The 14,980-nt window shown below is 38.1% G+C and overlaps 1 pseudogene; it reads left to right on the plus strand.

Annotated features, from left to right (window-relative positions):
* The first annotated feature begins 1,252 nt into the window (after nt 1–1,252).
* The window catches only part of LOC149169947 (protein argonaute 4B-like), a 41,113-nt pseudogene continuing 27,385 nt past the window's right edge, over nt 1,253–14,980 (plus strand).

Consider the following 14,980-nt stretch of genomic DNA (forward strand, 5'->3'; position numbering starts at 1 on the left):
AAGATGACTCCATATGAAGCAGTTTATGTCAACTCCCCCCTTCACCTACTTCTTATATCTCGGGATGCTCTAAGGTACAAGCAGTGGATCAACTCCTACAGAACCGTGCAACCATGCTTGCCCTCCTCAAAGATATTCTCCATCAAGCTCAAAATCGCATGAAGCAATAGGCAGACCAACATTGTTCAGAGCACACATTTCATGAACGGGATCAGGTATTCTTGAGGCTGCAACCATATAAGCAAACATCACTCAAAGACAAGGATTGTCAGAAATTATCTCCAAAATTCTACAGACCGTATCAAATACTTCAGTGCATTGGAGAAGTAGCCTACAATATAGCCTTGCCACCCACTACAAAAATCCATCCCGTCTTCCATGTCTCATGCCTCAAGAAAGTGGTTGGAAACAATAGCAGAATTCAAACCAGTCTACCAGAATTGGATGAAGAAGGTTCAATCTGGCTCCAACCCGAACAGGTTCTTGACACATGAAAATGACACTTGCGCGACCACACGATCAAGGAAGTCCTCATCAAGTGGAAAAACACCTCTCTAGTAGATGCAACTTGGGAACCAGCCACTATTCTTCAGCAGTTTCCGTAGCTTCAGCCTTGAGGACAAGGCTATTTTTATGGGGGAGGGCATGTTAGGGTCCAACCCTAACCCCCTTATTTATGTAATAGGGTCGGGTCATAGTTATAGTTAGTTAAAGAGTCAATAAATCTTGTATTAATGATTGTAAGTGGTTGGCTCGCAATTAAAGAAGGGACCACAGTTAGTTGCAAATGGGCCATGGTATTAGATAGATGGTATTAATAAGAACCATGGTACTAACCCATGGTATTGCATGTATGAATCCTATATAAAGGATAGAGACTCCCCATTGAGGAGCGTCGTGTCTTATTTTGTAATTGAGCCCTGCTCTATTGGAGGTTGCCCCCTCGAAGAGGCAAGTGAACATTGCTTTCCTTTCTGAATAATAAAATACATGCTGTTATTTCTCATTGTTCTGTGTTTTGGGTTATATTTCTTCGCATATTTTGTATTATAGTATCTTCTCGCAGGTCAAGAGCATAACACTTGTTGGGGGGTTCCATCAAATACCATGTAGTTTTCTTTCATGTCAACATCCCAGGTTTCACTATTAATGATGGGTAAAATGGGTGCAAAGTTTTGGCATGATAATTTATTATTTCATGTCCTAACATTAGTTGTAGTTGTAGGACTAAGGATCATACAATAGTATTTTAATGCCGTAATTCTATGCTCTAGTGTTAAATTTTGGGTAGGTTGAGATTATAGTGTAACATTGATGCATTTCATTCATTTTAATTATTGTGGTTAATTAATTAGGCCTAGTGGAAATGGAAACCCCGGTCAGATTGTGCTATCAAAAAAGAGAAGAGAAGATAGAGGGGAGAAATTCAAGGTAGAAATTACATTTGCTGCAAATATCTCAATGAAAGATTTGTAGGTTTTTATTCAAGAGGAGGTTTATGATAAACCCTAAGATGCATTGAGGGTTTTAGATATAGTTATGAGGCATCATGCCTCTAGGAAGTATGTACTTGTTCATATTCATTTGATAAAATAGATTGAAGGGTTTACTTTATGTGTGCTTTCTTTTGAATTGATGTTGGTATGCCAACTTTTTTCATTTCATTTTCATGGGATTCTTTATCATGCATTTCAATTACTTGTACTCTCACAAAGGCTATTTGTTGGTGAGGTAAAGTTTCTTCCATTGGATTTTTTATCCTTTGGTTGATCCAGGAGGAGGTGTTACCAAGTGCAAGGGATATCCTATTAGCTTCAAGCATACACATAGAGGGATTTCTCTTAATATGGATAAGGGTTCAATTTATCTTTTTTTCTTTGGGTGTTAATTTGAGGTGCATATTATCATCCATTTTTAACAAATATATAAATAATGTTTAATTAAGTATATTTGTTTCCTTTTATAATTATCCTTTTGAGATGATAATGGTCCACTATAAGATTTATTTTTAATTGGTTATAGAGACATAATTTACTAATGCAGATACTGATACACATACTAACACTTATGAAGGTTGTAGGTTATATATATAGACACGCATATTAACACTTGTGTAGGTTATACACACACACACACACATACATAGACACAATATTGAATTTTATATCAATTGACTTAGGAGGAATTATCCTTTGCACCTAATTTCATTCATTCAATATATGTATACAAACACACAATTGGGCTTATCTCAATTGGGTTGGGAAGAATGATTATTATCCTCCCCGGGGTTCATTCATTCAATTCTTGTAAGTGACATGTTGAGCTTGTATTGAGTGTATTGTTGTAATAGTTGTGAGCCTACAATACAAACCAAAAATCCTGCACTCAAATCTCATAGTTTAAAAATCAGTGAAACTTTGCGTTCTACATCACTACTTTGTATCCTTTCCTTTGTAGTTAGAAACCCACAAAAGTATGACCCAAATTTAAAGAGATCCATATAATCCACCTAGATTTCTTTTTAAATCATGAGTCAATCTCGCAACATCACTAAAATAATTTCTTGTCTTAAAATTTAAGTTGTAATAACATACTTAAGCATTGAATTTTGTTGACTTTCATCTCTAGTGGACTTTTAAAATATAACCTTTGGTGTTATAGTTTGAGACAAGAAGTCCTATTACCTTGTTTTCATTTCCTGCCATGTTGATTTGAGATTGTGTATAAGATGATTGAGTGTGTCCAATCCCAAAAAGATACTTGCAGTTAAAATGGTAGTGGTATTTAAATAAGATATTCAAGAAATGTCCCTATATTACTTGAGATGCATAACCTAGTCAACCTTAAAAAAATGATGCATAACCTAGTTGACCTTCAAGAATATCAATAGCCCCTAAAATTTTTAACTCTTTGGATAAGGAATGGTAGATTTTTTTTTTCATTTATTCGGTCAGTATATCATTTTTATTTTTCAATATGTGGTGCATTCAATTATGTTAATATGAGTTATTATGTTGTACACCATTTCCAGTCACAAGTTTTGTATTTAAATTTTGTATCAAGAATAATATTTAAGATTTTACATCCTTACTTCCATTTTGTGCAGATGTGTCAACAATGATGCTCATCAAAGAAAGTGTTTTCATTAATTTTTTGTTAGCAAACCAATATGCTTACAATCCATTGAAGCTAAAATGCAACACAAAATATGTATACCTTGGATTTTTGTCTTGTGATATTTCTTTCAAGAGTTGGTTTGTCACATTAAGTGACTTTCTTGTAGGAAAATCAAGTGCTAAAGGAGTACGCATTGCAAAAATGCACACTAAAATGGAGTTTAAGATCATTGGTTTAAGTTAAAAACCCTAAAAGGAACAAATGTATAAATCGCTACATGCTCTTTATGATATGTTCCTATTTTTGTTTCTCTCTATTTTGGGTTACATTTTAAAATGCTAATGTTTTGTATCAATGTTATTGGTTACTTGGGATTCTGCATTGAATTATGTGGGTTCCTTTTGTTTGAATATTTTCATTGAAATTAAGAAGCCAAGGAAACCAAGAAGATCATATTCAAATACTGGATGTGATAGTGTATGACTGCTTTGTAAATATGAAACAAACTCCTTTGTAGTTTTCAGGAAACCTTCCATGCTTGGATGTAGGGAGAAAAAACTAACCCAATTATCTTCCAATAGAGGTTAGTAATATAATCTTTCTGGGCGTTTATCCGTGAAGTGAACATTTTTGGAGAAAAGTACTTTTATCTAATGGGTATGTTTTCTCCAATTGTTATCTTTGTCATATCATCCTAGGACAGAGATATACTAAAGCTCTTTCAACTAAAAAATGCACCACTTGTGAAGAAATCTAGTCAAAAGATAGATGAATGAATGCAAGTCTTACTGAAGGCAAGTATAATTTTTTTTACTCTAGAGATGATTTGATTTCTGGAACATGACAAATGGATTGTGACAGAATGCGTGATGATGCAGGCAATGAAAGTAAATAATTACAATGGTGACCCATTATTGAAGGCTTGCAATATCAATGTTGATAATTAGGTTGCACATTTAGATGGTCAAATTCTTCATCCACCCACTGTAAGTCATTGTTTCTCTTTTGTCTTAAATGTTATCATAATGTAATTATATTATAATTTATGTTGAATATTCTATTACAAACCGACATATTGATTAACTAGGTGATCATTACGGACAAAATCTATGTATTATCTATTATGTAATTATTTTGTTTGATTTTTTTACCTGACCTTGTATGCGTTCTATAATTGGTTTGTTTGAATACCTTTATTTCCCAAGCTTGTGGGGAAACCTGGGGAATGCTTCCCCACATTTGTGGATGGAATTCTTGGTAAACCTAGGGTAGAATAGTGTTGTGTCTCATCCAATGGGATTTGAATGAGACTCATGTTGGTGCAAAAAAATCTAAGTGCTTACAAACATTAGCCATCATAAGTTGAGTAAATCCCTTAGGTCTGGTTTGTTCAAATCATAATTTGTACCACAATAATATACTAGGAAATTTCATCTATGAATTGAGTTTGTTCTAAGAGTATATTGCTTGTCTTCCGTAAATCGTGTACTTTTTTATTTGATAATTGAAAATGTGGTTTGTTATATTTAAATCATTGAGATTTTGTCAGGTTTCTTGAGATTTTTCATGGATTGCTTAGAATTTCCACATGGATTGCCTTGGTATGCACAACCATCATGGTTGGAATGTTTATTCTTGTTCTCATTGAACTGAGACACTTATAAAAGAGTTCTATATACTATACATTTCATGTTTTGAATGTTGTCTTATAGTTAAAACATCACTTGTTGCATTTTGGTTTCACAAAGCAAAGTCCTGGCAAGCACGGTGGCTTCACTAGGGGAGAAATACCATATCATGTTCCTTCATATTGGGGGATATATATTGAGGAAAAAATGACATAATATGTTTGTGGATATATAGGGGGTAAAGGGTTTTTATATTGGTAGGTATAAAAAATGGAGCTCAAAATTAATGAAAAAATATAAAGGGGTATAAAAAAATGTTAATGAAAAAATGGATACCTACAATATCTAGTGAAAGTAGGGGTTTTTTAAATTGGTAATGTGTATTGGGTTCATATTGGTAGGGGGTTAAATAATGTGATTTTTAGTGGTATTTTCCAATATGTAGTAAAATTAGGGGTATTATTTAGTATGCCATGAATGCACGTGATATGTTAGAGGTTCATTAAGTGAATCCCTTATGTGTCAAGGAAACAAGGACATGAGGAGTGCGTAGATATTTATATTTCCTTTCCTCTATTCAGTAGAGGGGTGATTTTTTTTTGTGTATTGAGTAAGATTTTGTCCGTTAGGCCTTGAACTCATAGAGCATTTTATGGAATCAAACTTAATACCAATTCAATGTGAAGGAAAAAGAGGATTTACTATTTATGTTTTTGTTTGGTGCTTATTATTACATGAGAAACTTGTGTTTCATCCCTTTTATGTATTTTTATGCATATCATATCTCTTATAATTGGAGACTAATTTCCTTTCTAATGATTATTTCTTGCTTGGTTTCCTAACAGCTAAATCTTGGGAGGATGGAATATTTTCCAAGTAATGGTCATTGGAACTTTTAGGGCATTGGAAGAAGAAGTTATTGTCTGATTTTGGGGTGATTAATCAATGTATTGCACCCCTAAATATGAAGAAGTTAAATGATCAATATTTAAGAAATGTGTCCTTGAAAATAAATTCAAAGGTATTTAATAAATATTCAGTGGTCAATATTTAATTTATATTCCTTTTCCTTTTTGGATGATCCCCTTGCTTTTGTATGTTGATATTTCTAGAATTGTTGTTCTATTCTTTAGTTTGGTGGTGTTAACTTTGTTTTAGTTGTGAAATTTTCACATAAGATACCTAATATTTCAATGTAACAAACAATTATTATTGGGATGGATGTTTCATGTGATTCTCTAGGACATGTATATTGACCTTCAATTTCAACGGTATGCATATTTAACATGTTATCAAGGCTTCTATCTTGAATTGACAAACATGGTGAATTTTGACATACATTGTTTTCTGCTAATGTTTCAATTAATATATATTATAGCTTATTTTTAAAGCTCTTATAATTTTTTCAGTGGCATACTTGTATGTTAATCTTTGTTGCAGTTAAGAGCCATGTATAAGTGTGCAATGTATGATTTTTTTTGTTCTTGAGCCTAAATTGTGCTACAGAACAGTAATTAAATATTTTTTACGCATTTCAAAATTATGTGATTCAATATTAACTAAATATTTGTGTCTTATAGGCACTTACCAATTTGTCATACTTTGTTAGTTGGGAGTTGTTATGCTTTCCATAAACTATTATGGACCCTTGATGTTTCTTTTCGATATTTGCATTGTACTACCTAATTTTTTCCTCTTTGGATCCCTGCAATATTTTGAATCTTTGTAGTTAATTTATCATGCCCAGATTCTTCCTTTATATATCATTAGAGTTTATATTAATTTTGGGGGATTCGAAAGAGTTACATTCCATAGGTATGTATATTCATGGAGCCCATGTGATAACTATACACTAGATTTCATGTTGGCTCCATCATGTTCAGTCTCTTTGTTGAATTGCCCACTCTAAATGATTTTGATCTTTAATCATTATAGCAGTTATAATGCCTATTTTGATCAATTTTTTGCTATAGATGTAAAAAAAAATCAAGTTCTTTAGTGACTTGTTTCATCTACAAACTTGTATTAGAGGAGCCATAGAACATGGGGACTTTGGGTTTGTAATTTGGTTAGTTTAAAGTTTAAACAATCAACTTTGATGTTATTTTTTAGTTGGTTGAGCGTATTAACCATGTGAAAGTTGTTTCCTTGTTCTAAAACAATTATTTTCTATTTCTATTAGACAATTGTTTGTGCCAGCTAAGCCAATTAAACCTACAAGACTTTACAAAGTTTTATAATTTAGAGTTTATAAAGTTTCAAGGTCTAATTCTTTGAAGGGTGCTAGCTCAGTGGAAAAGCACTTGCTTTACAAGCAGGTAGTTGGTGGTTCAATTCCATCATACCCTAATATTCATAAGTAATTATCCATCCTTATATATGTATATAGTGAGGGTTAAAATGGAAGTTATAAAGGAAGCAACATGAGTTGTTAAAATGGAAGAAGAATGTGTTTCTAAAATGGAAGTAAAATTAGACATTAAATTGGAAGCCATACTTGGAGCTATTAATGGATCTAAATAGGAAGCTAAATTGCTTGCTTAACAGGAAGCAAAATTGGAGGCTAATTAAGAATAAAATCCCAACATTAAAAGGAATCAAGCCCTAGACCTAAAAAAGAAGCAAAACCAGACACTAAACAAGAAGAAAACCTTGCAACTAAAAAGAAGAAAGCCATGAAGCTAAAAAGGAAGCAAAAAATCAGGCAAAAATAGAAGCACACTAGAAGCAATTTTGGAAGAAACACTTGACATTACCTAGGAAGGAAAAAAAGAAGAAATTTAGGTGGCAAATAAAGAAGCAATAATGGAAGCAATACTAACAACCAAACTTGTCGTTACTTGAAAAGAAAAAATATAAACAATTTAGGTGGCTAACAAAGAAATAATAATGGTTTTGGGATTTCATGTATGTATCAATGATGCATTACTAAAACTTGAATATATATGTATAGATATATATATATATATATATATATATATATATATATATATATAGGATGGGAACCCTGGCACGACCTAATCCTGACATGGGGTAGGGTCTCTACAGTACACCTGGTGCTACCACATCTGCGCTAGGATAGGCCTGTTCCCATCCGGCGCTTGGTTACCACTCCATTCACTCCTTCCGTCTGTTGTGTGCCTACCATACTCCCCGCAACCGTGACTTAACCCTACCATTTATCGTTTGTTTGTAGTTGTTGGTCCCCTACTGTGATGGTTACTTCAGAATACGATGGCAGCTGGCATAACCCCTGAAGCAACAATGGAGACTGAACTTATATATTATTCTAAGGACCACCTCGAGGGTACATCCATTTTTGGCAGGCGTACATGCACATATGGTTTCTTCCTTTACAGCAGGGAATTAACTACAGCCATTGCTCCACTCCCGTCGCTCACGGGTCCATTAAGTGTGGTCATCTATCTGCCTGAAGTGTTGTCCTCCTTGCTGCACTTCGACATTCCTCCTCTGTCGTTGAACTCCCTTCAATTTGCAGCCAGAAACATCGACCCTGATCCTGTGGTTGGCTCATCCAGACCCTCGTCCCTCCAACCTTCTGCAACCTCATATTTCCCCTCGCATTCTCACCTTGAAGTGTCACTGCCCCATCTAACGCCTCCCATCACGACCACAACTCATGCTCCCCCTTCTGGCTACTTCATGAATTTTCCCCCTCTCCCAAGTGCCTTCCCATCTGGCCCTAATCTAACTCCCCCAAACCCTAACCCTAATCCTGCTAACCCTACCTTCGACGAAGCTCAAGGGAGCGTTGAGGCTATGGCGCCGAGACCTGGAAAGCGGCTAAGGTGTGTTAAACCAAAGGCACAAGAGGTGACCATCGAATGGGAAGAAGACTTCTAGTGGGAAGATACCATGGGCATAGTTGCGAGAGTCCTGGTGGGAAGAGTCAAGGGAAGGAAATACTCTACGACAAGATTAAAACAAAGGGTCGCGGAAATATTGGGCCAGCATCTAACAGATTTTTCCTTTGTATAGACCTTTGCCTGTGGCTGGTTTGCTCTGTGTTTTGCATGAGCAGAACATACAAACTGGGTATTGTCCTCCTTTTGGCATATTGAGTAGGTCCCTCTAATGCTAAGGAGGTGGAGTCCGCTTTTCGACCCATACAAAGAACAACTAGGGGTTGGGCCATTATGGGTTCGCCTCCCCGGCCTGTCGCTTCAATTCTGAACCAAGGACATCTTCAGGAGAATTGGAAACACCCTCAGCACCTACTTAGACCATGATAGAACATACCTCTCCACTGGGGTTATGGCCTATGCACGGATCCTAGTACATTTAGACATACGAGGAGGGCTACAGGAGTAAGTCAACATACACTAGAGGACTTACACTCGAACCCAGATCCTTGATTATGAGGGGGTCCCCTTCCGATGTAGACGATGCCATAGAGTCAGCCACCTCTTCAAAGACTGCCCTCTTCTAGGGAAATCGAGGACTGGAAATGAAGGGATGACAATTCCCTCAATGGACAATTGGACACATGTGGATCACTCGGAGGATGCAGAGCATGCAGACACTGAAGCAGCTGGATCCAGGACGACCTTGGAAACAGCGAAGAAGAGTGGTAAAATATCTCTCCGGCCTCCTTCACCACCACTGACCAGATCAAGGGCAGTCGTTGGAGCCATGCTATCTTTGGGTATGTCTAATTTTGAACCTTGCTCTGCAACATTTACAATTTCTTCATATTATATTGATATACCTAAGGGACTTCATCATAGCTCTGTCACCTTGCCTTCTCTCCCCAACCACCTTGAATGTCCCCTGATTCCCCCTCCTCCTATGATCTCATGCACTCCCCCTTATTTTTCGGAGGAGGTTCCATCTGATACAATTCTTGGAATTGATCCCCTCCCCTATCGTTACCATCTCTGCTCACACTCCCTATCTCGGGCCCCTGATTCTATTGGCATTGGTCTGGTACCTTCCCCCACCCCTTCGAAGATTCCTCGAAGACGACCATCCTCCCTACTAATAGCTAAATAGTAGGTAGGGATGGATATCACCACGGGAAGACAACTTACTCTTGACAGGGTCCTTAGAGCACAAAAGTCCCTGGACTCGTCTCCCCCATGAAGGTTCTCTCTTTCAACTGTAGAGGGATTGCTAGTCCCGAGAAAAAACTAGCACTGGGAAGGCTCCTCAAGACTGAACCGACTGATATGGTCTTCCTACAAGAAACTCTAGGATCTGCCGATGCCATATCCCACCTCCTAGAAACCATGCTCCCCGGATGGTACTTCCAAGCCGTAGATGTAAACGATCACTCTAGAGGCATCGCCCTAGGATATAATCCTCGCACGATAAAGCTGATCAAAACTTGGGGAGGCATTAGATTCATAGGGGATGAAACCTTCTCTACATAACTGGGTACTGACATTAGACTGATAAATGTTTATGGGCCCTGCCACCATCGGGAGGACTTCTGGGAGCATCTTCTGGAATCTAATATCCTGCAACTAGATTACATCACTCTGGGTGGGGACCTAAATTTTTCTCTAGAATATTCAGAGTCATGGGGGCACCATGCCCAAGTCAACCCTCTATCAGCCTTCTTTGAACACCTCCTGGAGACCCACAGTTATATTGACATCCCCTCTGCTAAGCTTGTCTCGACTTGGAGGAACAGAAGATGTGGGGAGAATAGTCTTGCCAAAAGGCTTGATCGATTCCTCATCAAGGAATGATTCCTGGAGAGAGGCTTTACAGACTGCCAGTGGGTTGGCTCAGGAGGATTATTTGACCATTTGCTAATATACCTTGATATTCGGGGAGTAATAAGAAAACCCCGAGCCCCTTCAAATTCAACTCCACCTGGTTGAAGGATATTACCTATACTCGTTTAGTCTCTAACTTTTGGAAGGCCCACCCACCTGTTGATGGAAGGAACATCATTGAAGGCTTCGTCAACAACCTAAAAGAACTAAAGAAGCTATCAAAGATCTGGGCTCATAACAAGACAGTACAAGAAGAACAAAATCTAAGAGACGTCGAATCAGAAATTACTGATATGGAGGATGAATGCGGGGGACTTTTCATAACAAATGAACATAAGGAAAAGTTCACTACCTTAATAACCAAGGGGGGAAACATCCTTAAAGAAATGGAGGAATCATGGAGATTGAGAAGCAAAGAAATATGGCTGAAGGAGGGAGATGATAACACAAAATTCTTCCATAAATTTGCAAATGGAAGAAAGGAAATCAACACTATCTGGAAATTGACTAGTGAGAAAGGTATTGAGGTGGATACCTTCCCTCATTTGGCCTATCTCGCCACCTCTCATTTTAAATAGGTCTATCAGGCTCCTCCCAATGCCACCCTAGCAGAGGTCATAAGAGTAGCACAACTCTTTCCTCGGTTCATCGATCATGAGAATGCTATGGACCTGAATAGAGAAGTCACTCTTGGGTAATTGGAGACTATCCTAAAATAGTTTAAGAGGGACAAGAGTCCTAGCCCAGATGGCTAGTCAGTGGAGTTTTATTTGGATTTTTTTGAAATTATTGGAGAAGAGATACTCAAGGTAATCGACGAATGCAGGATATCAAGGAAAATGCATGGGGCCATCAATTCCACCTTCATAGCCCTCATCCCCAAATTAGACAACCCATCAACCTTCAATGACTTTCGGCCCATATCCTTGTGCAGCTGCATATACAAAATCATCTCAAAAATCATTGCAAATCACCTCTGTGCCATTCTCTCCACCCACATCTCCTCAGAACAATTCGCCTTCCTGAAAGACCAACAGATACATGAAGCTATCGGAACAGCCCATGAAGTACTAAACTCAATACAGACAAAGAATATCAAAGGTATGATCCTCAAAGTTGATCTATCTAAGGCATTTGATTGGGTAAGTTGGTTATATATCAAAATGCTACTAACACATTTAGGATTTCTTGTGGGAGTCATAAAATGGATTATGTGTTGCATCACAAATATATCCTTTAGTGTTTTGATAAATGGAGCTGCTTGTCCCTTCTCTCACTGTGAAAGAGGACTCGAGCAAGGATGTCCCTTATCTCCCCTACTCTTTTTACTGGTAATGGAAGGGCTCAATAGACTTATTAAGGATATGCATCTCAGAGGTAGGCTAATGGGAATTAGGATCACGGATGGATGCATGATAACACACCTCCTCTTTGTGGATGATGTGTTGATCTTCCTCAATGGGGGAATAGGAGTTATAACTACTATACAACACTCTATCAACCTATTCCAAACTGCAACTGGCATGGCTATAAATAACTCAAAATCTACTCTCACCATATCTGATTGCTCCCCTCATGAGATTCAGTTTTCTCTACAAAGGTTTCCTTTCACCCTATTACAGCTGGAAGAAGGTATCTAGTATCTGGGCTATAGGTTGAAGCCACTTGGCTACAAAAGAACTGATTGGACATGGTTGATTTCAAAACTAGAAAGGATACTTAATATATGGTATCACAAGTATCTTTCCAGGGTGTTAGTGTCAGTCTTTCCAGCCTTCCTCCAGTGATCAAATATGCTCTTACAAAGTTATCTCAGAGTGTCAAGGTCAAATTTTGTCATTTCAAAGAGTTTTCAAGCAAAATTTGGTCACTAGGCATTAGGTCTAGGGTTTGCTTTCACTCCTTCTAAAAGTTGCCCAAATGCCAATCTATGTCACTATTCAGCTGAGTCTATCATCATTCATAGGGTTTTCACTATCATGTCAGTGTCTAATGAGTCATTGTACACCTAGTTCATGCTTCAGTTGCTCCCAGGCAAGGTCATTTCTCTCTCCTAGTGTTTTGAAGCCAATTTCTCTTGGACGGTCAAATCATTAGCAAAACTTGTATCCAGATGTTCATACACCTTCCCCTATCCTTCATGTACCTTATTAAACACTTCCCATCACTGAGATCCCCCAAATTCCTCATTTTTGCACAAACCCTAGTTTCTAGCTACAACCTGGCAATTTTCTAGGTTTGGCCTGTGTTTTGCCCTTTTGGACCCCTTCCCCTCACTCAATCTCTGAGATTCCACTTTCTCCTGCTTCCTAACATCCCTCCCCACTCCCAAAAATTTCCCCAATAATTTAGAAGCCCCTTATCCCCTTCATTTCACTCCATTTCGACAAAATTCCTTGTTTCACACATCGGGACAAGTCGCACTCAAATGATGTTCCAGAGCAATAAAAGATGAATTTTGGAAAATTGAGAGATATTTTTGTCCATAACATGCCAAAGAAGAAAAACCTCCTTCACTTTTTTCACAGGTGTCATGGTTTTAGAGAAATGTCAAAATTACAATCGCCAGATCCAAGGAGGTTGGCCAAGGCACTAAAACGACGGAAAAGGCCCGATCCACTCCAAATTTTGGCCAAAGCCTCTTTGACTGAGCATGGCACTAAATAGCCTAGCCACAGCACAAATCCCAAGAAATTTTGAGCATTTTTGGTAAATTTTGGTTTTTTCAGGCAATTTACAGGTTTTCTCCATTAACGGGTCTCACCCCCTGCGCGACCCTTCATCCTAGCAGCTCCATTTTGCAAAAACTCAGCATTTCCAGATTTTTCATGAGAAGTTACATATGCTCATCCATGGCCAAGAGATTTTATGAAGTTTTGGGCCTCCAGAAAGTCAAAAAACAAGCAAAAAATGACTTTCTGCCACATTTTTGAGACACAGAAAGCAGTCTTGGGAGATTGCAATTTTGGAGGGGCAAATGACCACCAAATTCAGAAATTCCAGTTGGGTTGGAAAGTAGACTCACAGACCTTTCCAACAAGCCTACTCTTGCTCAATTTGGACACTTGCAAGTGCCCCAAAAGTGGTCCCACAAGCGCGCGACCCGTCAGGCAGAGGCGCGCGACCCGTAAGGCAAATTTCTCCAAATTTCAGTGTACAGCCCAGAAAAACGCAGTTTGACCCTGTTTGACTTTTTGGGGTGGATTATTATCCTATTTGATGTAATTAATGTACTTTTATGACACTTTTACACTTATGTACCTCTTCTAGAAGATTCATTCATGAAATAGGTGAAAATTTAATGAATGAATTGGTTTCCTAGCTTATAGAGGCAAGTTGTTTTGACTGCCTAGATTTTAGTGCTCAGTTTAGAATTGGTTGAAACAGCTCCTAGAAGGATGAGCTCGACCCCTAGAGGCAAGGAAAGATGTTAGATTGCCTATATTATGTACTTTCTTGGTCATTTTCATGGTTGGACTCTTGAGGGAGAAGCTCTTATTGTATTATTCACTGTATCTCTGCAATTTCGGCAAAGGAAGACCAGGGTTTTGCAGTCCTTTTTGGGATTCTTGTGGTCACATGTATTGATGGTGTGTTTCTCTTTGTACTTGTAAGTGTGTTATGTGAATCATTTCCTTACTTTTCCTTCTGCAAATTAGGCAAATGAAGTGTTAAAGTAGAATTCATGACTGTCATGCTCTGCTTTTAAGTTTGCTTAATATCAATGTTTTCAACTGTTTAAGGGGAATTCAAGGTTATTGCTTGCTCTCCTTAACTCCTCATCGGTCATTCTCATCCATCCATCTCTATCAAAGGCATCAACACTGTTTCCTACCTCTCCCCAAAGAACCCCCTGCGAAAACTGTGTCCAATCCCCGCACCCGAAATTGCCATTCCCCAATTTTCCACCAAAACTTTAAAAATCCCAAATTAAACCTCTTGATCAGTTTACTAGCCTAAAATCAGTGTTTCCCTATTGGTCATCTCGCCCTCGAGCCCCCTTTGCGCCGCCTTCCTCATTCGTGAAGGAGCCGCCGGGTTGACCCCGAAACGAATAAAGGAAGGTGGAGAACGCCCCTTCTATAATAAGAAGAATAATGGGGTAGCGTTCTCCATGAAAAACCCTATTAGGTGTTGTAGAAGAAGGGGCCTGCTGATAGAGCTGGGCGGGGAGCTAGTTATCATGAAGATCTTTACTGAGATAGACCGGAGAGAGCCCTCTCCTGCCCCGTAGGGCTAGCTACGAGGCTAAGTGGTTTGATGTTGCCTTGGAGTTTACCTTTCTCAGCCTGAGGTGAAATTTCAAGCGCTAACACAGGGCAGGAAGACTAGTTCTCATCAAAGATGTTCTTGAGGCCACTCCAGTGTATTGGATGTCTCTAGGTTGGATACCAATAGGAATCCTAACAAGATTACAAAATCTATGCAGTAGATTCCTATGGAAAGGCAAACAAACCGGGAGGATTTTTGCATGGGCAAAATGGGATCTAT

The sequence above is a fragment of the Pinus tabuliformis genome, chromosome 4_2 (assembly GCF_031772625.1).
Source record: "Pinus tabuliformis cultivar Carrire ecotype Pingquan chromosome 4_2, CPIR1, whole genome shotgun sequence".
Classification (NCBI taxonomy): Eukaryota; Viridiplantae; Streptophyta; class Pinopsida; order Pinales; family Pinaceae; genus Pinus; species Pinus tabuliformis.